The sequence below is a fragment of the Ranitomeya variabilis genome, chromosome 1, assembly GCF_051348905.1.
Source record: "Ranitomeya variabilis isolate aRanVar5 chromosome 1, aRanVar5.hap1, whole genome shotgun sequence".
NCBI lineage: Eukaryota > Metazoa > Chordata > Amphibia > Anura > Dendrobatidae > Ranitomeya > Ranitomeya variabilis.
In genome coordinates this window covers 487,210,475-487,236,346 of record NC_135232.1, presented here as the reverse complement: position 1 = coordinate 487,236,346, position 25,872 = coordinate 487,210,475, and the positions used below count along the sequence as shown (strand labels likewise).

The window sequence follows — 25,872 nt, the reverse complement described above, 5'->3', positions numbered from 1 at the left end:
CCATTTTGGAAATTAGACCCCCAAGGAACTTATCTAGACATGTGGTGAGCACTTTGAACCCCCAAGTGCTTCACAGAAGCTTACAACGCATCCGTGAAAATAAAAAATCATTTTTCTTTCCTCAAAAATTATGTTTTAGCAAGCAATTTTTTTTTTCACAAGGGTAACAGGAGAAATTGGACCCCAATAATTGCTGCCCAGTTTGTTCTGAGTATTCTAGTACCCCATATGTGGAGGTAAACCACTGTTTGGGCACACGTTGGGGCTCAGAAGGGAAGTAGTGACGTTTTGAAATGCAAACTTTGATGGAATGGTCTTCAGGCGTCACGTTGCGTTTGCACATGATCTGATGTGCCTAAACAGTAAAAACCCCCACAAGTGACACCATTTTGGTAACTATACCCCCCAAGGAACTTATCTAGATATGTGGTGAGCACTTTGAACCCCCAAGTGCTTCACAGAAGTTTACAATGCAGAGCCGTGAAAATAAAAAATAATTTTTCTTTCCTCAAAAATTATGTTTTAGTAAGCAATTTTTTATTTTCACAAGGGTAACAGAAGTGGACCCCAATTTTTGGTGCCCGGTTTGTCCTGAGTACGCTGATACCCCATATGTGGGGGTAAACCACTGAATGGGCACATGTCGGGGCTCGGAAGGGAGGGAGCACCATTTGACTTTTTGAACCCAAGATTGGCTGGAATCAATGGTGGCGCCATGTTGCGTTTGGAGACCCCTGATGTGCCTAAACAGTGGAAACCCCTCACTTCTAACTCCAACACTAACCCCAAAACACCCCTAACCCTAATCCCAACTCTAGCCATAACCCTAATCACAACCCTAACCCCAACACACCCCTAACCACAACCCTAACCCCGACACACCCCTAAACCTAATCCCAACCCTAACCCTAATCCCAACCCTAACTCTAATCCCAACCCTTACCACAACCCTCACCCCAACACACCCCTAACCCTAACCACAAGCCTAATCTTAACCCTATTTCCAACCCTAGCTCTAATTCCAACCCTAACTCTAATTCCAACCCTAACCCTAAGGCTATGTGCCCACGTTGCGGATTTGTGTGAGATTTTTCCGCACCATTTTTGAAAAATCCGCAGGTAAAATGCATTGCATTTTACCTGCGGATTTAAGGTGGATTTCCAGTGTTTTTTGTGCGGATTTCACCTGCGGATTCCTATTGAGGAACAGGTGTAAAATGCTGCGGAATCCGCACAAGGAATTGACATGCTGCGGAAAATACAATGCAGCGTTGCCGCGCTGTATTTTCCGCACCATGGGCACAGCGGATTTGGTTTTCCATAGGTTTACATGGTACTGTAACCCTGATGGAAAACTGCTACGAATCCGCAGTGGCCAATCCAACCCTAGCCCTAACCCTAACCTTAACCCTAGCCCTAACCCTAACCCTAATTCTAACCCTAACCCTAGTTCTAACCCTAACCCTAGTGGAAAAATAAATGTAAATATATTTTATTATAGTGCTTTGGAACAAAGCACTATACTGTTATTCCATCGTGGATAACTTCTTATTATTATTATTCAGTTCGCACGTAATGCGGCCCGAACCGCTTCACTCACAGACTCCAGTGAGGTGTCATTTCGAAGTCAGCATCCCCAAGAGGTGTGCTAAGTATTTTTCCTGTCGATCGGATTTGTAGATTTCGCGCAATTTGCGTTTGAAAATTTTTTTTCCCGTCATTGTAATACATTTCAATAGGGAAATTTTCCCATAGGTTATAATGGCCGGGTTTCTGAGGCAATTTGAAATGTACCTGCCACCTGGCTGATTAGCTCATTGATATGTGCAGTCAGGCCCAGTTACTATGCCAACGCCTGCGAACTGTACATGACCACACCAGCACAGTTTTGCCAGATAATATCAGCTCTTAAAGTGATAGCACAGCACAATTCCAAAGCACTAGGCCGCCCGCCAAATCAGACCCAGAGTGGCGCCGCCCGCCAAATCGGACCCAGAGTGGCGCCGCCCGCCAAATCGGACCCAGAGTGGCGCCGCCCGCCAAATCGGACCCGGAGTGGCGCCGCCCGCCAAATCGGACCCGGAGTGGCGCCGCCCGCCAAATCGGACCCGGTGTGGCACCGCCCACCAAATCGGACCCGGAGTGGTGCCGCCCGCCAAATCGGACCCGGAGTGGCGCCGCCCGCCAAATCGGACCCAGAGTGGCGCCGCCCGCCAAATCGGACCCAGAGTGGCTACAACTACCAAACCAGCGCCTGAGGGGCACCCAAGTGTGAAAGTCTTGCTGGGGCAACCCGGGCACCATTCCAAAGCACTATCTGTAGTTCCTTCAGGAAATACCCATCTAGTTTATTTTATTATTGTCCCTACTTATGCGGGTGATAAAGGGGGGGTTCATTTACAATTTTTTTAATTTGGTCACTGTGATAGATTTTATCACAGTGATCAAAATGTACCTGGAACGAATCTGCCGGCCAATTCGGCGGGCGCACTGCGCATGCGCCCGCCATTTTGGAAGATGGTGGTGCCCATGGAGCCGACGTATGGACACCGAGAGGCTCGGTAAGTATGAGGGGGGAGATCGGAGCATGGGGGATTGGAGCACGGGGGGCATCGGAGCACAGGGGTGGGATCGGAGCATGGGGGGAGCAGACAGGAAGACGGGGGAGCAGACAGGCGGAGCACAGGACAGAGGACTGGGGAGGAGATTAGTGGTGGTGGGGGGGCAGATCAGGGTTTCCAACCATGGCCGATGATATTGCAGCATCGGCCATAGCTGGATTGTAATATTTCACCAAATCGCCCTCATTGGCTGTTTCACTTTCAACAGCCAATCAGAGCGATCGTAGCCACGGGGGGTGAAGATACCCCCCTGGGCTGAAGTACCACTCCCCCTGTCCCTGCAGATCGGGTGAAATTGGAGTTAACTCTTTCACCTGATCTGCAGGGATGCGATCATTCTGTGACACAGCATATGCACCGACTTTCATGACGCATACACTGTGTCACAGGTCGGGAAGGGGTTAATGTAATGATCCGTAAGCCCAGTAGAAACATGCCCCTGTCCCACGGCGAACTGCAGGCAACCCAGTTTGAGAAGAGACTCCTCCCACCTGCATAGGTTCGTCCATCTGCACCAGTATGTCCTCCTTCCTAGAGAGAACAACAGGGGGATCACCCTTGAGAAGGGAGACTATAATCCCCACACGCCGTTCCTCGCTTCCTAAAGAATGAGGGAAAAGCCTGAAATATTATTTTCAGGCTTCTTTGAATACAATAAATTTATCTCTACCTCCAGAGAAAGTGTCAGGGGAGAGATATTTTGGGTTTCGGTTGAGCCTGGACATGAGCCGAGACTAAGAACCCAGACACCTGCTGAAGCTGCTGCACCACCTGAGTCCGCAACTCCGTTACTTTATCTGTGAGGGTTTGGATCAGGCAAGCAAAAGCCTCCACTTGCACCATAGGTTCACTGGAAGGATATGGTTGGTGATAATGTCACGTGCAGGCTGGGAAAGTCCGGAAGATGGCATAACACACAACGGGATGGAAGAAGGGAGTGGAAGGCCATAACTGTAGGATGCGGGGGATGGGACACCCCCTAACCAGAACCTGTGCCTATTCCTTAGCTCCCCTAATGCTCTATGTGGGTCCTTCCCCCACTGCCATCACGTGCCTGGCCCCTAGCAGTCACCTCACAATACCCTGGCTAGTGCACTGGTCAGCAAGGATGCTAGCCTCACCACTGCAGATGGTACATACACAGGGGATAGTGACAAGTACGAGACAGACAAGGCAAGAAAACAAGTAAATTAGCTTCAGGCTCCGCTGCCAAGCTCCACACAGCAGAGGATATGAAAATAGGATCCTGAACTCCACAGAAGTAGCAGATACAGTGCTGACACCAGAGAGCTGCAAACTCCTGGGCTGGTCTTAATAGAATAACTCCATCACCAACATTAAGCTAATGCATCATGTGACTATTTAAAGGATAGTGGGAGTGGTCACCACCATCAGCTGACCAGGAGCACAGCATCTGCCAGCAAGGAAACTGACATTAACACTTGCTGGCCAAAAGTAAAAACCATGTTTAAATTAAAGAAGAACCAGAGTTGTCATTACTCCAACAATGAGTTGTGACACCAATAGTGTCGAGAGATAAGGAGAGTTGTCTTCTTCTGTTCAGCATGGCCCCCACCTCAGGTGAATGACCCCAGAGAAGAACCCGTTTCCTGTCAGGATCAGGCAAGTAAGTCTTACCACAGGGAAAGCAAGATAAATCCAGCGGAGTGACTGTGATTATTTTGGAGGGCTCGATGATGTGTTTAAGCTCCTTCTCCTGGTCGGAGGCCTGGAGGGGCCTGGAGAAAACATCCGCCTCATTTTTATAAACTGGCCGAAAATGGAGAGTGAAGTTGAAGCGAGTGAAGAACAAAGACCCCGTGATTTGTGTGGACTGCAGACTAGGGTTGAGCGAAACGGATAGGACAAATTCAAAAGTCAACGACTTTCGGCAAAGTCGGGTTTCATGAAACTCGACCCGATCCTAGTGTGGGATCGGCCATGAGGTCGGTGATCTGCGCGCAAAAGTCGCGTTTCATATGATGCTTTCAGCGCCATTTTTCAGCCAATGAAGGAGGACGCAGAGTGTGGGCAGCAAGATGACATAGGTCTCGGTCCCCACCATCTTAGAGAATTGCATGACAGTGATTGGCTTGCTTTCTGTGGCATCACAGGGGCTATAAAGGGGCGTGCACGCCGACCGCCATCTTACTTCTGCCGATCTTAGCATAGGGAGAGGTTGCTGCAGCTTCATCAGAAGAAGGGATATAGTTAGGGAGGGAAGATTAACCCCCAAACTGCTTGTGCTGTAGCGAATTCCACTGTCCAACACCACCTTTTGTTTGCAGTGACAGTGGAGGCTATATTTTTGTGCATCAGCTCTGTAGCTTATTAGGCTGCCTTATAAGGCTCACTGATAGCTGCATTGCTGTTTGCACACTGCTGTGCAAACCAACTGCTTTTTTAAAAGCAAAAATCCTGTTGCTCCTTTCTGCAGTTATCTTGTGTATTTGTCCACACTTTTGTGTGCAGCAGTCCTTTTTATTGCTGCCATACTTGTCTTGAGATCATTGTAGGGAGATTGAAATTGTACTACAGTCATTGTATTTTTTCATATATCTTCCAGCCACTTTCTGACACTTATATTGTGTTGTTTTATACACTGGGACTGAGTTTTGGTTCAGTCTCCCCAAAAAAAAAGTGAGATTCAAAGTCTCACAAAGTAAATATACTTCAGTCCTGTTAGTTTGTCGTATGTCAGCCAGCCACTTTCTGCCACTTAGATTGCGTTGTTATATACACTGGGCCTGAGTTTTGGTTCAGTCTCCCCCCCAAAAAAAAAGATTTAAATTATCAACAAGTTTATATACACCTTCTACCTTGTTTTACAGTACCATATAACGGTTGTTATTTTGGTTAGATTTTCCAAAAAATGAGGAAGTCTGGTGGAAGAGCCCATGGGCGGTGGTTGCCAGCAGGTACTGATGATGGTGGTGGTGGTGCATCTGGTGGTAGTGGCAAAAGCACAATAGCACCTAAGGCTGGAGGTGTTGAGCCAGCGTCATCGTCTGGCTACACAAGATCTCGAAGGCTCCCTTATCTGGGAGAAGGAAAACAGCTTTTAAAGCCGGAGCAGCAGGAAAAGTTTTGGCTTTCCTTGCTGACTGAGCCTCTAGCTCTTTCGCCTCCTCTTCAGAAAGTTTAAATATAAAAGCAGCGAGTCGTCAGTGGATGCTCCCGGTCAGGAACAAGACGTTTCCTTGTGTCCTTCACCCAAACCAAAAGTGAAGGATGCGTCAGGCGACACTACAGGTTAGGCTACTTTCACACTAGCGTTTCTGGCTGCACATCGGAATGCGTCGTTTAGGAGAAAAAATGCATCCTGCAAAGTTGTCTGCAGGATGCGCTTTTTTCCCATAGACTAACATTACCAACTCATTGCGACTTACTGCCACACGTCGCAACCGTCATGCGACGGTTGCGTCGTGTTTTGGCGCACCGCCGCCACAAAAAAACATTACATGTAACTTTTTTTGTGCGTCGAGACCGCTATTTTCGACCACGCATGCGCCCCCTCCTCCCTGGACCTTGCAATGGGGCAGCGGAAGCGTCATAAGACTGCTTCCGCTGCCCACGTCGGGCATTTTTTTCACAGTATGCGTCGGTACGTCGGGCCGACGCAGCGCGACGGCCCCGTACCGATGTTAGTGTGAAAGCAGCCTTACTCCATGGAGCTCTTTACACATACCGTGCCTGGGTTAGAAAGGGAAATTTTTAGCTGCCCATTACAAGATGAATCGGACATGGAGTGCACTGATGCACAGCCACAGCTAGAATATTATGCTGTTCCATTGACTCAGATCACTACATTGCCCTCGCAGTGTACTGAGCCAGAATCTGACCCTGATGAGACTATGGTGCCCCATCGCGAACGCTATAGCACCTTACACAGTGACACAGAGGAAGGTGCACATGACATTGAAGAGGAGGTGATAGATGACCCAGTTGTTGACCCAGATTGGCAGCCATTGGGGGAAGAGGGTGCCGCTGCCAGTAGCTCAGAAGCGGAGGAGGATGATCCACAGCAGCCATCTACATCGCAACAGCTGTCATCTGGCAGGCCCGTATCAGGCCAAAAACATTTGTCAAAAACAAAAACAGTTTTAGGACAGCGTGGCCATCCGGTGAAAGTAGCACAGCGTGCAATGCCTGAAAAGGTATTCCATAGTAGGAAGACTGCAGTGTGGCAATTTTTTAACCAAGATCCGAATAATCAGTGGAAAGTTATCTGGAAGAAATGCTCCAAGCAGAGGGAAGAATCTTAAAAATTTAAATACAACGTGCATGCCTAGACATTTAACCAGCATGCACTTGCAAGCCTGGACTAACTACCAAACGTCCTGTACCGTTGGTGCACCTGCTCAGAATGAAGGTAGTCAGCAACACTACATTGCTTCCCTCACTGTAAGCCCACCGGTTAGGACACCACCAGCAGCAAATGTGGAGGTATCGTCACAAGGCCAAAGCAGTCAGGGAATCACAAGGTTATTGGTAGGAAACACTGTATGTAGGCCAACATCAAGAATACCATCACCAACCCTCTCTCAATCCGCCATGTCCACCACCACCCCCGCTAGTTCCACCATATGCAGCTCTCCAGTCCAGCTCACCCTACAAGAGACTCTCATTAGGAAAAGAAAGTACTCATCCTCTCATCCGCGTACACAGGGTTTGAACGCCCACATTTCTAGACTAATCTCGTTAGAGATGATGCCCTACCGGTTGGTTGAAAGCGAAGCTTTCAAAGACCTGATGGCCTATGCAGTATCACGCTATGACCTACACAGTCGGCACTTCTTTGCGAGAAAAGCCATCCCAGCCCTCCACTAGCATGTCAAAGACCGCACTGTCCATGCACTGAGGCAATCAGTTAGTGGAAAGGTGAACCTCACAACAGATGTATGGACAAAGTAGGCATATCCAGGGACGTTACATGTCCATCACGGCGAACTGGGTTAATGTGGTGGATGCAGGTTCCACAGGGGACAGCCATAGTGGAACAGTTCTGCCTAGCCCACGGTCTAGGAGACAGTTGGCTGTAGGCGTTCGCCACCCCTCCTCCTCCTCCAGAAGCGAAAGCTCATCCAAAGAGCGCAGTCACACGACCACTCCATCCGCAGTTGCCAGTGTTGCACACGAGGTGTCCCATTATCGAACAGCTAGTGGTAAGCGTAAGCAGGCTGTGTTACAAATGAAGTGTTTGGGCGACAACAGACACACAGGGGAAGTACTGGCCAAGTACTTGCAGCAACAAACTCAGTCATGGCTGGGCAGTGTACATCTTGAGGCAGGCAAGGTAGTCAGTGATAACGGAAGGAATTTTATGGCTGCCATAGCCCTTTCAGAACTGAAACACATACCTTGACTGGCTCACACCTTGAACTTGATGGTGCAGTACTTCCTGAAAAATTATCCGGGGTTACCAGCCCTGCACCTGAAGGTGCGAAGACTTTGCTCGCACATCCGCCGGTCGCCCGTACACTCCAGCCGTATGCTGAACCATCAGCGATCGCTGAATCTTCCACATCACCACCTAATAATCGACGTTGCAACAAGGTGGAACTCCATACTGCACATGGTACAGAGGCTGTGCGAACAGAGGCATGCTGTAATTAATTTGTGGGAGGATACACATACACCGGCAGGCACTCGGATGGCAGATATGGAGTTGTCTGATGTGCAGTGGTCGAAGCTAGAAGACTTCTGTCAAGTCCTTCAGTCAGGGGTGGGATTCAAATTTTTAACAACAGGTCCTCTAAGTCGCGGCGGCCGGAATTTTGGCCACGCCCATTTTCAATAACCCCGCCCATACTAATAAGCCACGCCCAGTGGCACGATTCATATTTTTGGAAGCAGTTTGTCTCCCTTAATGACAAGAATACGTTGTGACATACGGTATTAAAGTCATTCAAAGACTGCCGCAAGGAACACGGACATGCTGCGATCTTAAAAGAAGCGCCGTATGTCCGGAGTCGCAGGGCCGCCGGGTGCGTGTTACCACGCATAGTGGAGACGGGATTTCATAAAATCCCCTTCACTATGCTGGAACATCTGGACGCTGCGTGTTTGACGCTGTGGCCCCACGCAGCGTCAAACACGCAGCGTTTACTTAACGTGGACACATACCCTAACCGTTCCCATCACCAGATCACACATCTAGCCGGCAGCTTTTGTTTTGGCCAAAAGATTTTGTAAGCCGCCACCATAACACGGTAGACTCTTTTGGTGAGGCCCTACTCTGCTGTAACCTATTAAATATTTGTTAAAATATGCAATACAATTTAGGTATATTTTTATTTATTTTTCAATTTTTAAAATGACCAATAATATCACATAAAAAGAACAAATACCGCTACACCATGACCAGATGACATATTACCACCACAGTGATCGAATAATATCACATACAAAGAACAAATACCGCTACACCATGACCAGATGACATATTACCACCACAGTGATCGAATAATATCACATATAAAGAACAAATACCGCTACACCATGACCAGATGACATATTACCACCACAGTGATCGAATAATATCACATACAAGGGACAAATACCGCAACACCATGTCCAGACCACATATTACCACCACATAGTGACTGAATACTACAATTCTGATCAGTAATAAAAAAAAAGCACCACACTATCACCATAAGTGCCATTATACACAGGAGATCTGTACTTAGTATGCAGTGTCTGTGTAGAGGTAATACAGTGATCACTAGTGAGATTATACACAGGAGCTCTGTATATAGTATACAGTGTATAGTGTCAGTGTATAGGTAACACTGACTTACCAGTGACGTCTCTAGGTTAAGTCCTTCATCTTTCATCCAGCACAGACCGCCATCATGTCTTCCAGCCAGGACTCGTCTCTGCAGGAAATAACACAGTTATCTCGCGCTCCGCTTGTAGAACACATTACTTAATTTTTCCGAACTTCTACATTACACCGCATAAAGAAAAAGAGGCGACATAGTGTCACTCTACACAGTAACAGGACCGCCCCCTCATTTAAAACAGTATACTCAAAAAATAAATACATCACTGCAGTAATAATATCCCTTAATTAGTCCCTATGGTAATAATATTCCCCATCCTGGCCCCCGTGTGTCTCATTCCTGGCGTCAGCCATATGTTCTCCCATCCTGCCCTCATGAGTATCCTTTCTGCACCATATGATCTCCCCATCCTGCCCCATCTGTCTCCATCGTATCCATCCTGCCCCATGATCCTGCCCCATCTGTCTCCAATCCTGCCTCCAGTGTCTCCAATCATGCCCGTATCACCATTCTGCCCCGTCTCCAATCAGGCCCCCATTTCTGCAATCATGCCCCCTGTGTCTCAATTCTGCCCCATCTGTTTCCATTCCTGCCCCAGTGTCTCCAGTCATGCCCCAGTGTCTCCAGTCATGCCGCCATGTCTGTCATCCTGCCCCGTGTCTCCAATCATGCCGTTTCACCTTTCTGCCCCCGTGTCCACCTTTCTGCCCCCGTGTCCAGCTTTCTGCCCCCGTGTCCAGCTTTCTGCCCCCGTGTCCAGCTTTCTGCCCCCTCCTGTGTCCAGCGCTCTGCCCCCTCCTGTGTCCAGCGTTCTGCCCCCTCCTGTGTCCAGCGTTCTGCCCCCTCCTGTGTCCAGCGCTCTGCCCCCTCCTGTGTCCAGCGTTCTGCCCCCTCCTGTGTCCAGCGCTCTGCCCCCTCCTGTGTCCAGCGTTCTGCCCCCTCCTGTGTCCAGCGCTCTGCCCCCTCCTGTGTCCAGCGTTCTGCCCCCTCCTGTGTCCAGCGTTCTGCCCCCTCCTGTGTCCAGCGTTCTGCCCCCCCTGTGTCCAGCGTTCTGCCCCCTCCTGTGTTCAGCGTTCTGCCCCCCTCCTGTGTCCAGCGTTCTGCCCCCCCTGTGTCCAGCGTTCTGCCCCCTCCTGTGTCCAGCGTTCTGCCCCCTCCTGTGTCCAGCGTTCTGCCCCCTCCTGTGTCCAGCGTTCTGCCCCCCCTGTGTCCAGCGTTCTGCCCCCTCCTAAAAGTAAAAAAAAAAACACTACATACTCACCGTCTGTTGTCCGTCACGTCCCCTGGAGCTTGCCGTACTGACTGTCTCAGCGCCGTCCGGCCGTAAAGCAGAGCCCAGCGGTGAACCTGCAGTAACAGCGGTTCATCGCTGGGCACCGCTGTTACGGCCGGACGGCGCTGAGACAGTCAGTACGGCAAGCGCCGAGGGACATGAAGGACGACAGAAGGTGCGTATGTAGTGTTTTTTTTTTTTTTACATGGGGACTTCGGCATCGCTGAAGACAGTTTCAGCGATGCCGAAGTCGCTTGGTCGCTGGAAAGAGCTGTCTGTGTGACAGCTCCCCAGCGACCACACAGCAACTTACCAGAGGCGGTCCGGGGGCGTGGTAACCATTTTTCAATTACCGGAACGCTGGCAGATAGAAATTTTAGTAAACGGCTGCCCCGTACCGGGTCGTACCGGCTGAATCCCACCCCTGCCTTCAGTGTTTTGAGGAATGCACACGGTTGGTAAGTGCAGATGACGCCATCATAAGCATGAGCATCCCACTAATGCGTCCGCTGATGCAAAGTTTGACGCACATTAAGGAGCAGGCATCTGCACCCGAGGAGGAGGGAAGCCTTGATGACAGTCAGTCTGCTCAGGGAACTCTCCTGGACGAGGTGGCGGACGAAGAGGAGGAGGAGGATGGGGATGAATATTTATGGGAGGAGGATGCTTCTCAGGGGGCAATAGAAACTGGTGGCGTTGCAAGGTCAGGTACAGGGTTTTTGCGGGACACAAGTGATGTTGATTTGCAAGAAAGTGCCCCTCAAGCCAGCACAAGCAGTGAATTGACACCTGGAACATTGGCCCACATGGCTGAGTATGCCTTGCGTATCGTAAAAAGGGACCCCCGCATTATCAAAATGATGATCGATGACGATTACTGGTTGGCCTGCTTCCTGGATCCACGATATAAAGGAAAATTACAAAATATCATGCCACATGAGAACCTTGAGCAAATATTGGCTACCAAACAAGCAACTCTTGTAGACCGTTTTGTTCAGGCATTCCCAGCACGCAGCGGCGGTGATGGTTCTCACACGACGTGTAGTGGGCAACATGGCAGAGGTGTTAGAGGCGCACAAATCCGAAGTGGCGTTGGACAGAGGGGTTTTATGACCAGGTTGTGGAGTGATTTTTCAATGACCACTGACACGACAGGTACTGCTGCATCGATTCAAAGTGACAGGAGACAACATTTGTCCAGTATGGTGCGAACTATTTTTCCTCCCTTATCGATGTTCTCCCTCACACGTCATTCCCCTTTGATTACTGGGCATCTAAACAGGACTAAGACAAATATTCCTCTCTTTCTTGCATTAATGTTAACAAGGCTGTATCAATTAGTGGGTGTTTTCCTGAACTTGGTCCACACCCCAAATCAAGTTTCTGAGGCTGGGATAAAAGGTTTGATACTATATATAAGTGTAATTGAATTTTATACTAGTAGGATTTGTACTGTGTTTTTATGATACCTGAAGAAAGATATATACTGTATCCGAAACGCGTTGTATCTCTTCTATTTTAAGTTATGAAATAAAAAAATATGAAATATCATCTTTGAATGTGAGTCCTGGGAAGCGCTGCCATTCATGGGCTGGATGTGCTTTTCTTGAATTACTCATCCTGTGTGAGCCTTACTCTGGCTCTTTCACTTGGATCCACCCGAGGCAAGCTGCAAGCCCTGTATATTGAAAAGTATCTGAGAGGGAATTCTGAGGATACATAATTTAAAGCCATTTCAGTCTTTTATCAGGTGAGTGCATAAAATTGTGCACCCTTTAAAGACTATAATATTGTGTTTACGCACTTAGGGCGCCGCGATTTGTCTGTTCTTCTTTCCCAAACAGGGTTTTTTTGTATAATCTTCAGTAATAAGAATTGATGTTTTTGGCATTAAAATGGACACTGTAGGTGTTTTCCTGTCCTCCACTCACTGCCGACTTTGATTCCCCATTGACTTAATTGGGTTTCGTGTTTCAGTTGGCCCCCGACTTTACGCAATAATCGGCCGATTTCACCCGACCCGACTTTTGACAAAAGCCTACTCGATCCGACAAAAGTAAAAGTCGCTCAACTCTAGTAATTATAGTAAAGAGCACAGTGGCATTGCGGAGGGCAGAAATGCTAATAGCGGCATGTGTGCTCCAAAGTAACCCTTTATAATGGACCAGTGTGGATACTGAACATTGTACCATGCAGTGAAACAGTATATATTACCTTGTACAATCGGTGTCCCCTCACCCCGATGCGCGTTTTGTTTCTCCTGCTTCTTCCAGGGTTGCTGTTTACTATAATTTCAGTATAGGAAGATAAAGTGATTCTTTGTTTGGGCACGGTATTCCAGCCACACCAATGAATTATGTGATATAAGGATTGTGTAATAATTATAGGGAATAACTCAGGAGACTCTTTGCATGGAACAAGACAACTACAGGACACAGTTTTATAAGTGGTAAAGTCTATATTGTCACACGGTGATTCAAACAGGTGCAGAGAGAAACTCAAGTCCACAACACTTGGTGCAAATAATAAACGCAGCTTAGCAGTCTATAGGAAACTTCAGAGAAACAAGCAATCAAGCAGAAAGTCTATGAAGTACAGTTATACTTGAGGATACTTGACACGAATAACTCCTTGACTTAGTCCAGACACAGATAGATATGCTTATAAGGCAGTTCAAATCATATCTTAGCTCAACCAGGGAGGCCTGGTTAATAGTCTCAGGTTATTGCAGCAGCAGCAGCTTACATGTCCAGCAAATGCAGATCAAATAAACAGGAGCAGCAGATGAAGGAGGATTACTGGAGACTAGTGTATGCAGCAGGAACTCAGAGCAGAGTAGCAGGATCGCCACACAGGATCAGGTGTATAGCCAGGGTGTAATCAGAGGTCAGGAGCTGGATGCAAGGCAGAATAATCTAGCACAGACTGAAGGCTGGGGTGGAGTTTTATAGCAGGAAGGCAAGTGCACATGAGACCAAAGACGCCATGTTGGAAAAGGGCAGTGATGCACAAAAGGTAAAAAATGTTCAGAGTCCTGACAGATTGCTCATGTGTGCATATTATTGTGAAATTAGATTGGGATCTTATTGTTGTGTGGTTTTTATTGTATGCAGTAAAATTACTATTTAGTATATATATTTATATCATTGAGTATATATATTTATACACCCTTGTATGGTGGTGTCCCCTATGGTAATTTTTGCTTTTTTATGATGTTGATTTTTACCTAGTTACTGTATTAATAAACATTGGTTTTAATCAGTATTGGGATCTCTTCTTCTTCCCACATGTAATTATGTGGGATTAGTTGTTGATATTGTTGTGAAGTGCCCTGTGATGGCAAAAGACAGGTGTTGAATACATTACAGCATGTTACAGGATGCAATAACTTGAATAACAAAGATTACAGAGCTAACACAGCAGATGGCAGATACAGAGTTATCAGCTATAAGTTCAGGCTGTCAGCATTGTATTACTTTATACAGGCAAACATCTATCTGAGTACAGAGCAGCAATATGAAACAAAGCACAACATGTGCCATAACACACTCTGCTACACAGTGGCTGCATAACTGTCCTAACATAACACACACATGTAAGTACATTTGTGCCTCACCGGAATCCGCTTATCAAGAGCAATGATCGGCAGGAAGAGAGAGCCAGGAACACGTGTGTAAGACTCAAGGTCGGGGGGAAAATGGCTACTTTTGCCCGGGAAACCAGGGGGCAGTTCTAGTCAGAACACAGACTTAAAGCGATAAGCTCCTGGATAGAGAACAGGATAAATGTGTACCTAATGACCTCTAATGGTGACAACTGGTACTACATTGTGAATTAACTTGCTGCACATTAATGGGCAGAACAGAAACCATCCACAACGTCATGACACAAGGTAGCCGAAGTCACATATCACAGGCCATATAAAAAGCAGACATCTTGTTTTGCTGGCACCATTTACTCAGTGTCACAGTGCAGAGCTGAAGACACTGCAGCTGCTGGAACGAGGAGAGAAGAGTATGAGAACTGGGGCTTATGAGTATTATAGCATCCGGCTTCCCTAGCTCACGGACTCCATGCCCTCTGACTCTGTGACATCTCAGGGCAGAGGTGCAATGATGTCATCACTGCACGCTCAGCCTCTCTGTATTGAGCGTTGCAAAGTCGGGAGAGATGCTGAGTGTACCAGACCTACGGTGGGAACAGGAAAGGTGAGTACTTGATTTTTTTTTCTTTATGTATGCAGCATTACATGGACATGGACCCCATAATGTGCTGCATGGAGGAGCAGGGGGCCCATAATATGCTGCATAGAGGAGCAGGGGGGCCATAATACGGTATGGAGGAGCATTATATGGGGCCCATAATACTGTATGGTGGACTATGAGGTGCCCATAATACTGTATGGTGGACTATGAGGTGCCCATAATACTGTATGGTCGACTATGAGGTGCCCATAATATTGTATGGCGGACTATGAGGTGCCCATAATACTGTATGGCGGACTATGAGGTGCCCATAATACTGTATGGCGGACTATGAGGTGCCCATAATATTGTATGGTGGACTATAAGGTGCCCATAATACTGTATGGTGGAATATGAGGTGCCCATAATACAGTATGGCGGACTATGTGGTGCGCATAATACAGTATGGTGAACTATGAGGTGCCCATAATATTGTATGGCGGACTATAAGGTGCCCATAATAACTGTATGGTGGACTATGAGGTGCCCATAATACTGTATGGTGGACTATGAGGTGCCCATAATACTGAATGGTGGACTATGAGGTGCCCATAATACAGTATGGCGGACTATGCGGTGCCCATAATACAGTATGGCAAACTATGAGGTGCCCATAATATTGTATGGCGGACTATGAGGTGCCCATAATACTGTATGGCGGACTATGAGGTGCCCATAATACTGTATGGCGGACCATGAGGTGCCCATAATACTGTATGGCGGACCATGAGGTGCCCATAATACTGTATGGCGGACTATGAGGTGCCCATAATACTGTATGGCGGACTATGAGGTGCCCATAATACTGTATGGCAGACTGTGTTGCCCATAATACTGTATGGAGGACTATTTGGTTGCCCATAATACTGTATGGCAGACTATGTGGTGCCTATAATAATGTATGGCGGACTATGTGATTGCCCACAATACTGTATGGCGGACTATGTGGTGCCTATAATACTGTATGGTGGACTATGTGGTGCCTATAATACTGTATGGTGGACTATTTGGTACACATAATACTGTATGACAGACTATGTGGTTGCTAGTGATGACCGAGTATACTCGTTGCTCGGATTTTCCCGAGCATGATCAGTTGATCACTGAGTATATGGGCGTGCTTGGAGATTTAGTTTGTGTCGCCTCAGTTGCATGAATCGTGGCTCCTAGACAGCCTGAATACATGTGGGGATTTCCAAACAAACAGGCAATCACTGCATGTGTTCAGGTTGTCTAGCAGCCACAAATCATGCAGCTGAGGCGATACATACTAAATCTCCAAGCACGCCCATATACTCGGAGATCATCCGAGCATGCTCGGGAAAACCCGAGTAACAAGCACACTCGCTCATCACTAGTGGTTGCCCATAATACTGTATGGCGGACTATATAGTTGACTATAGGTTAAGGGGTGCTCACTGCTATAATAAAGGTGCTCAGGAGAAAAATAGTCCAAGATAAATAGAAAAAACTCCGGCACTCAGAAATGATACGGGTAATGTTTTTTGTTTTTCAACAAGAATTTCCAATGATAGGACTCCTATTGTCCAAAATAATGTTTTCCAAACAGAATTTTTTTTTTCACAAGCATATAATCCTCTTTACAGACATGAGATTCAACGTTTCGGCTAACCAGCCTTTATCAAGAAACGTCTGTTGCTGAAACATATATAAAAACTAAGAAAAAGCAAAAAAAGGGAAGGTTCCCAAAGATATCATAGGATGATCCTTTATGTTAGATAACAAAAACCCGTCGTATTTTTCTGACATATAGTGCTATATATAAATCGCATATAATGGGTGTAACCCTATGTAGAATCCTATACAGAGAAGCACCTCTAGTGTCACCTATGGAAAAAAACAAACAACAGTGGAAAAAACCTTCTCCACACGTGACTATTGATAATAGATATAATAAATATACGGTATAATACCCATCACCCGGCATTTGAGAATAAAAAGTGGATTTATACTTTACTTGGAGTAATTCCTCAAAGGAAAATAGTTAAACAGCGCTGTAGGTATAGAAAACAATATTATACATCCCCATATCAAGAAAGAAAAAAACAGAGGAATACTGTTAGGTCAGCTTGAACTTCAGTAATCCGGATGGGTTACCTGCCGAAATCACATAAGAGGAACGATTACCGTGTGTGCCTCCGTGGTGCAGGGTTTGGGAGCAGGAGCTGCGTAGAGCGGCAATTGTGAGTCCTAATAGTAGGGACGCGTGGTGCTGGCTTTTTATGCTTCCGGTGCCCGTGGATAAATGAGTGCTTCCGGTATCAGGAAAAGAGCGCTGAACATTGTGCCCATGTGCCCTCCGGAAAAAGCCGATAGAACCCAAACACGGCTTGATGTGGACAGCTAGTGAGTGCGCATGCGTGAATTGACCGAAGCGCACAGTTTATCTCGGACCTTCGCTGGTGTACTGTTGCAGAAAAGGACAGAAAAAAAGGGGATTTAAAGAAAGAAATATTGCAAAACTATATAATGTACATACAAATAATACAACCTAAAATGGAAGTTCTTATAAGAGGCTTAAATGAAGAGCAAATGCGGGTGAAAGGAACCTATACCTATATGCATAATGCCCAAATATCTGATGAGTATGTTATAATATAATTGGAGGACTAAGATCATGAAAAAGGACCATGGTACTAAGAAAGATAGTCATAGGATGCACAGAGACAGAGGTCTGGCCAATAAACAAACTGAAAAATTGAATTCATAATAAAACTCATATTTAGGGTTGAGCGAAACGGATCGGTCATTTTCATAAGTCGCCGACTTTTGGCAAAGTCGGGTTTCATGAAACCTGACCCGATCCCAGCGTGGCATCGGCCATGCGGTACACGATCTTCGCGCCAAAGTTGCGTTTCCTATGATGCTTAAAGCGCCATTTCTCAGCCAATGAAGGTGCACGCAGAGTGTGGGCAGCGTGATGACATAGGTCCTGGTCCCCACCATCTTAGAGAAGGGCATGGCAGTGATTGGCTTGCTTTCTGCGGCGTCACAGGGGCTATAAAGGGGCGTTCGCGCCGACCGCCATGTTACTGCTGCTGATCTGAGCGTAGGGAGAGGTTGCTGCCCCTTCGTCAAAAGCAGGGATAGCATTAGGCAGGGTAAATTGACCCCAAAACCGCTTGTGCTGTAGCGATTTCCACTGATAAACACCACCTTTTCTTTTTGGGACAGTGGAGGCTCGATTTCTGTGCATCAGCTCTGTAGGTTATGAGGCTCCCTGATAGCTGCGTTGCTGTGTGTATGCCGCTGTGCAAACCAACTGCTTTTTTCAAAGTACAAATCCTGTTGCTCCTTCTTTTCTGCACAGCTATCTTGTTTGTTTGTCCACACTTTTGACTTTTGTGTGCAGCAGTCCTTTTTATTGCTGCCAGACATACTTTTCTGATATAACTGTAGGGAGATAATAATTGTAGCACAGTCCCTTTTTTTTTTTGTTTTTTTTGTTATATCTCTTCAAGCCACTTTTTGCCACAGAAAATATACTCTAATGCAGTGGCCCAGATTTATTCACAATTCTCCCAGAAAAAAAAATAAAAGTGGGAGATTAAGATTGGCAAATCTGCATTAGTGCCAGTCCTGTGTGTGGCATCTGTCTTTGTTTTTCTGCCACAGAAAACCTACTGTATAACAGTGGGCCTGATTTCTTCACAATTCTCCCAGAAAAAAAAATAAAAGTGGGAGATTAAGATTGGCAAATCTGCATTAGTAGCAGTAAAAAACAAAGGGGTTGATTCCAGCTCCAAGAATGTTTGAATAAAATTTGATCCTTTATTGGTACATGTTAAAAAACATATAGGCTGCAATGCTCTCCATGATAAAACAGGAAATGAGCTACGCGTTTCGATCTATTACAGATCTTTGTCAGAGCTACATGGACACAGACATACTGACATTATAAAGCTACCACCGACCAATAAGCATAGAATGCAAGAACATGTGACTTAAGGTCCTCCTGGTGCAATACATAATCTTTCTAAAAACAACATTTCTTTACAAAATATATCAAATATAAATATGTATAAATATGAAACAAAAAACAAAAGAAAAAATAAATAAACAGCTCATAAATATGATGTTAATAATGGTACATTAACTCGTTGCGTTTATTGAGACCGGATGGAAACCGGGTATTCAAATAATAAATCCAGAAGGCTTCACGTGTGAGAAGACAACGTTTGAAATTCCCACCCTGCTGAGGTTTATTCACACGTTCAATACCATATGCCAAAAAATATTTAGTGCTGCATGCATGTTGAGTAATGAAATGTTTAGATGCAGCTGAAACTGATCGGGACGAATCACCCGCATTTTCAATGTCATATAAATGTTCATTAATCCGTATTTTCAGCTTGCGTGAAGTACAACCAACATATGACAATTGACAAATGGTACAGTCAATTTTATATACTACATAAGTAGTATTACAGTTGATATATTGCTTGATAATAAAATCTTTTGATTTATCTGAATTCATGAATGACTTACTAACTGACGTATGAGCACACATTTTGCACCTATTACTGCCACATTTATAAAACCCATTAAAGTTCAGCCATGTTTTATTTATGCTTTTATCTGGACGGAACATGCTTGGTGAAATTCTATTGCCTATAGTGGCAGCCCGTCTGGATATTACATTAATCCCTGTATCAAGAATCCTGGCCAAACTCGGATCCTCATAAAGGATGGGCAGGAATTTATTGATAAGATTTTTAATTTTACTAAATTGGGGGCTAAATTGAAAACAGATAAAAGGTTTTTTATTGTTAGTTCTATCTGTTGACCCTAAACCAGGCTCCCTTGTGGTAATCGGTGTGATCAGATTGTTGCGATCTTTATGATCAACAATTTTGCGTGCTCTATTTAACATCCAATGGGGATAACTACGACGTTTCAATTTGTTAGACGCCAAATCAATCTCGTTTTTTAAAACTATATTATTGCTGCAATTTCGTTTAACCCTAACAAATTCACCAAGTGGTATGGATTGAATAGTATGCATGGGGTGTCCACTATTCGCATGTAAAATGGAATTACTGCTGAGTGATTTATGATGGGTTTTCGTTTCAATTACTTGGTCAGCAACACCAATCAGATTTAGATCCAAAAAATCAATTTCTTTTTGATTAAATTTATAAGTAAAACGTAAATTATAACCATTTGAGTCCAAATAATTAATGAAGTCTGGTATGGCAGATACATCGGCAGACCAAATAATAAGTAGATCGTCGATGTATCTGCCATACCACTGTATGCAAGACAAAAAAGGATTGGAAGCAGAAAAGATGTAATTATACTCCCAAAATGCCATGACAAGGTTGGACAAAGAAGGTGAAAATTTCGCACCCATGGCCACACCTGTTTTCTGTAAATAATAACAAGAATCAAATGTGAAAAAATTATGTGTCATAAGGAAAAAGGTGACCTGTAAAATGTACTGTTTCAAATCCAAAGAATAATTGCTGAAATTGTCCAGATGAAACTGGAGAGCTTGCATAGCTAAATGGTGTGGAATGCATGAATATAATGAAACTACATCGCAGCAAAGCCAGGTAAATTTTACCGACCATTTTTTGTTAGAAAAAACCCCCAGAATTTCCCTTGAATCCTTGATGTAGCCAGGAATTCTGCTCACAAGAGGCTGCAACAAGGAATCGACCCATTCACAGAGATGCTCATTAGCTGAGCCGATACCAGATACGATTGGTCTTAAGGGGGGGACAACATTGTCTTTGTGCACTTTTGGTAGTCCATGTATAATAGGACATACAGGGTCTTGTACAATTAAATAATCAGATTGTTTTTTGGTTAGAACCCCTAAGCTGACACCTTCTTCAATTATTTTAATTGCCTTATTTTTAAAATCCACAGAAGGATTCCCTTTCAATTCAATGTAAGTAGATGAATCAGACAATAGTTCCATTATTTTAAGATGATAATCAGCTACATTGAGAACCACCACCAACCCCCCCTTGTCAGACATTTTGACTACTATGTCCTTCATATCCTGTAACTGATGTAAAGCATGCCATTGCTTACGTGAGAAGTTATTATTAAACTCAGATCCATTAAGGGTTAAATTTTTGTCCAGATTCCTCAGTTCCCGCTCCATTACCTCCTGAAATCTATCCATACACTCAGATCTGGATTGGATGGGATAGAAATTAGGGTTTTTAGTTACAAAATTGTAAGATTGATCAGTTGTCACTATATTAGATTGATTTTCGTTATTTAAAGATTGTAAAACAACTAAAGAAACCTGATCAGTAAAATCCATTCCTTGAAACTCATTGATGTGAATAGAAGTCTCCTGTTGTTGTTCAACATCATCTGAGTTATTCACGTTATTCAAAAAATGTTTTTTAACTGTTAAATTTCGAATGAATTTGTTAATATCCAAAAGAGTGGAAAATAAATCAAATTTTTGGCTGGGGACAAAATTTAAACCCAAAGATAAAACCGCAAGTTGATCTTTAGTTAGAACTTTAGATGATAAATTCAGGACATTGTCATTGTTGTTCACTTGAATAGACGTCTCCTGTTGCGTGTTGTAACACCTTGATTTTCCACGGTGTTTTCTGCCCCCACGCCTTTGGCGTTTTTTGAATGTCGAAAAAACTTTTTTCTCCCAGCAGCTCCTGCGTCATTGACAGATACATCAGACATGCTGCGGTTATTATCCGAAGAATCAGGATTGGAGGAGGTAAAATTCACATGCGTTTTTACTGCCATTTGTCTGTAGTGAGACTGATTTCATTTCAAAATAGATTTAGGAGTTCTATTTATGTTCTCCCACTGCCCCCATTCATAAACTTTATTGGTAGCATAGTCATTCATGTCTCTGGTAAATTTTCTCTTCTTTCTTTCCATAATATCATCCTCTAATACGGAGATGTTTTCATGCATTTTCTTTATAAGGGAATCAAACTGAGATAAATTCTTATATTGTACCAATGATGAATTTACATCCTCCATTTGTTTCTGTATTTCATTTAATTTGGTATCTTCATATTTGACAATAAGTTTCATTAAATTTAGAGAGCAATTGCTCAGAATATTATTCCACTCCTCCTGAAACTCGGACGAGAAAATGGTGGTAGGTATCTTCTTAATGCGTAATCCACGAGGGACCATATCCTTAGCCAAATAATTATTCATGGTGGTTTGATCCCACCACACTTTGGTTTCCTGTGATAGGAGTTTCTCCAAACTATTCACATTATCCTGTAAATCAGGTACGATTTTGGGATCTACCCCATCTTGAGAAAACACACGTGCTGCCTTCTGAGATCTATCAATGTAGCTGATTATCATCTTAAAATAATGGAACTATTGTCTGATTCATCTACTTACATTGAATTGAAAGGGAATCCTTCTGTGGATTTTAAAAATAAGGCAATTAAAATAATTGAAGAAGGTGTCAGCTTAGGGGTTCTAACCAAAAAACAATCTGATTATTTAATTGTACAAGACCCTGTATGTCCTATTATACATGGACTACCAAAAGTGCACAAAGACAATGTTGTCCCCCCCTTAAGACCAATCGTATCTGGTATCGGCTCAGCTAATGAGCATCTCTGTGAATGGGTCAATTCCTTGTTGCAGCCTCTTGTGAGCAGAATTCCTGGCTACATCAAGGATTCAAGGGAAATTCTGGGGGTTTTTTCTAACAAAAAATGGTCGGTAAAATTTACCTGGCTTTGCTGCGATGTAGTTTCATTATATTCATGCATTCCACACCATTTAGCTATGCAAGCTCTCCAGTTTCATCTGGACAATTTCAGCAATTATTCTTTGGATTTGAAACAGTACATTTTACAGGTCACCTTTTTCCTTATGACACATAATTTTTTCACATTTGATTCTTGTTATTATTTACAGAAAACAGGTGTGGCCATGGGTGCGAAATTTTCACCTTCTTTGGCCAACCTTGTCATGGCATTTTGGGAGTATAATTACATCTTTTCTGCTTCCAATCCTTTTTTGTCTTGCATACAGTGGTATGGCAGATTGTTGTGAAATTGGATTCTGGGCTCCCCCGGTGGCCACTTGTGGAATTGAACTTGTGTGCATCATCCCCTCTGTTCACCTGCTCCTATCAGGATGTGGGAGTCGCTATATAACCTTGCTCCTCTGTCAGTTTCTTGCCGGTCAACAATGTAATCAGAAGCCTTCTGTGCTTGTTCCTGCTACTAGACAACTCCCAGCTAAGTTGGACTTTTGTCCTTGTGTGTTTTTGCATTTTGTTCCTGTTCACAGCTGCTGTTTCGTTACTGTGTCTGGAAAGCTCTTGTGATCGGAAATTGCCACTCTGGTGTTATGAGTTAATGCTAGAGTCTTAAAGGAATTTCTGGATGGTGTTTTGATAGGGTTTTCTGCTGACCATGAAAGTGTCCTTTCTGTCTTCCTGCTATCTAGAAAGCGGACCTCGATTTTGCCAAACCTATTTTCATGCTACGTTTGTCATTTCGTCTAAAAATCACCGCCAATATATGTGGGGGCCTGTCATGATCTCTGCAGACAGAGATCATAGCAAGCCTATAGAGGGACAAGCTCTCGGAAGATGGAACTATACTGACCATGAACTAAGCCTGCCGCGCAACTAGAAATAGCCAGGTAGCATTTCCTATTTATCGCTAGATGCCCAGCTCTGGCCTAAGACCTAAATAGCTAGCAGAGGGAAATATAAGACCTGGCTCACCTCTAGAGAAATATTCCAAAGAAGACAGTAGCCCCCCACATATAATGACGGTGAGTTCAGATGAAACAACAAACGCAGCAGGAAAATAGTCTTAGCAAATTTGAGGTCCGCTTACTAGATAGCAGAAGACAGATAGTATACTTTCATGGTCAGCAGAAAAACACTAACAAAACACCATCCAGAGATTACCTTAAACTCTGGCATTAACTCATAACGCCAGAGTAGCAATCCCTGATCAACGAGAGCTTTCCAGACACAGTAACAAAACTTCAGCTGTGAACTGGAACAAATAGGCAAAACAAAACATGGACTAAAGTCCAACTTATCTAGTAGTTGTCTAGAAGCAGGAACAAGCACTGAGAGGCATCAGATAACATTGTTGACCGGCAAGAAACCACCAGAGAAATGAGCTTAAATAGCGACACCCACTACTGATGGAACCAGGTGAAACAGGAAAGAGGATGACAAGTCCAATTCCACAAGCGGCCACCGGGGGAGCCCAGAATCCAAATTCACAACAGTACCCCCCCCTCAAGGAGGGGGCACCGAACCCTCACCAGATCCACCAGGGCGACCAGGATGAGCCCTATGGAAGGCACGAACAAGATCAGAAGCATGAACATCAGATGCATTGACCCAAGAATTATCCTCCTGGCCGTAACCCTTCCAGTTGACCAGATACTGGAGTCTCCGTCTGGAAACACGAGAGTCCAAAATTTTCTCCACAACGTACTCCAACTCACCCTCAACCAACACCGGAGCAGGAGGCTCAACTGAAGGTACAACAGGTACCTCATACCTGCGCAATAACGACCGATGAAAAACGTTATGAATGGAAAAGGACGCAGGGAGGTCCAAACGGAAAGAAACAGGATTAAGAATCTCCAATATTCTATAAGGGCCGATGAACCGAGGTTTAAACTTAGGAGAAGAGACCCTCATAGGGACAAAACGAGAAGACAACCACACCAAATCTCCAACACAAAGCCGAGAACCAACACGACGATGACGGTTGGCAAAACGCTGAGTCTTCTCCTGGGACAACTTCAAATTGTCCATAACCTGCCCCCAGATGTGATGCAATCTCTCCACCACCGCATCCACTCCAGGACAATCCGAGGATTCCACCTGACCGGAGGAAAATCGAGGGTGAAACCCCGAATTACAGAAAAACGGGGACACCAAGGTGGAAGAGCTGGCCCGATTATTGAGGGCGAACTCTGCCAATGGCAAAAAAGCAACCCAATCATCCTGGTCAGCAGAGACAAAACACCTCAGATATGTCTCAAGGGTCTGATTAGTCCGCTCGGTCTGGCCATTAGTCTGAGGGTGAAAAGCAGATGAAAAAGACAAATCTATGCCCATCCTAGCACAGAATGCCCGCCAAAATCTAGACACAAATTGGGTACCTCTGTCAGAAACAATATTCTCAGGAATACCGTGCAATCGGACAACATTCTGAAAAAACAGAGGAACCAACTCAGAAGAAGAAGGCAACTTGGGCAGAGGAACCAAATGGACCATTTTAGAGAAACGGTCACAGACCACCCAGATGACAGACATCTTCTGGGAAACAGGCAGATCTGAAATAAAATCCATCGAGATGTGTGTCCAAGGCCTCTTAGGAATAGGCAAGGGCAACAGCAGTCCGCTAGCCCGAGAACTACAAGACTTGGCCCGAGCACAAACGTCACATGACTGCACAAAGACTCGCACATCTCGTGACAGGGAAGGCCACCAGAAGGATCTTGCCACCAAATCCCTGGTACCAAAAATTCCGGGATGACCTGCCAATGCAGAAGAATGTACCTCAGAGATGACTCTGCTGGTCCAATCATCCGGAACAAACAGTCTATCAGGCGGACAACGATCCGGTCTATCCGCCTGAAACCCTTGCAAGGACCGCCGCAGATCAGGAGAAACGGCCGACAAAATTACTCCCTCCCTAAGGATACCTGTGGGTTCAGAATTACCAGGAGAGTCCGGGTCAAAACTCCTAGAAAGGGCATCTGCCTTAACATTCTTAGAACCCGGTAGGTATGACACCACAAAATTAAAGCGAGAAAAAAATAAAGACCAGCGCGCCTGTCTAGGATTCAGGCGTCTGGCAGTCTCAAGATAAATCAAATTTTTGTGGTCAGTCAATACCACCACCTGATGCCTAGCCCCCTCGAGCCAATGGCGCCACTCCTCAAACGCCCACTTCATGGCCAAAAGCTCC

General features: G+C 45.0%; 1 long non-coding RNA gene across 1 annotated transcript in view; it reads left to right on the top strand.

Annotated features, from left to right (window-relative positions):
- Positions 1-22,274, top strand: part of LOC143765289 (uncharacterized) — a 135,209-nt gene extending 112,935 nt beyond the window's left edge. The window contains exon 4 of the long non-coding RNA XR_013213357.1: positions 21,583-22,274. This is a non-coding gene — a long non-coding RNA (uncharacterized LOC143765289). The remainder of the gene's footprint in view (positions 1-21,582) is intronic.
- The last annotated feature ends 3,598 nt before the right edge of the window (positions 22,275-25,872 follow it).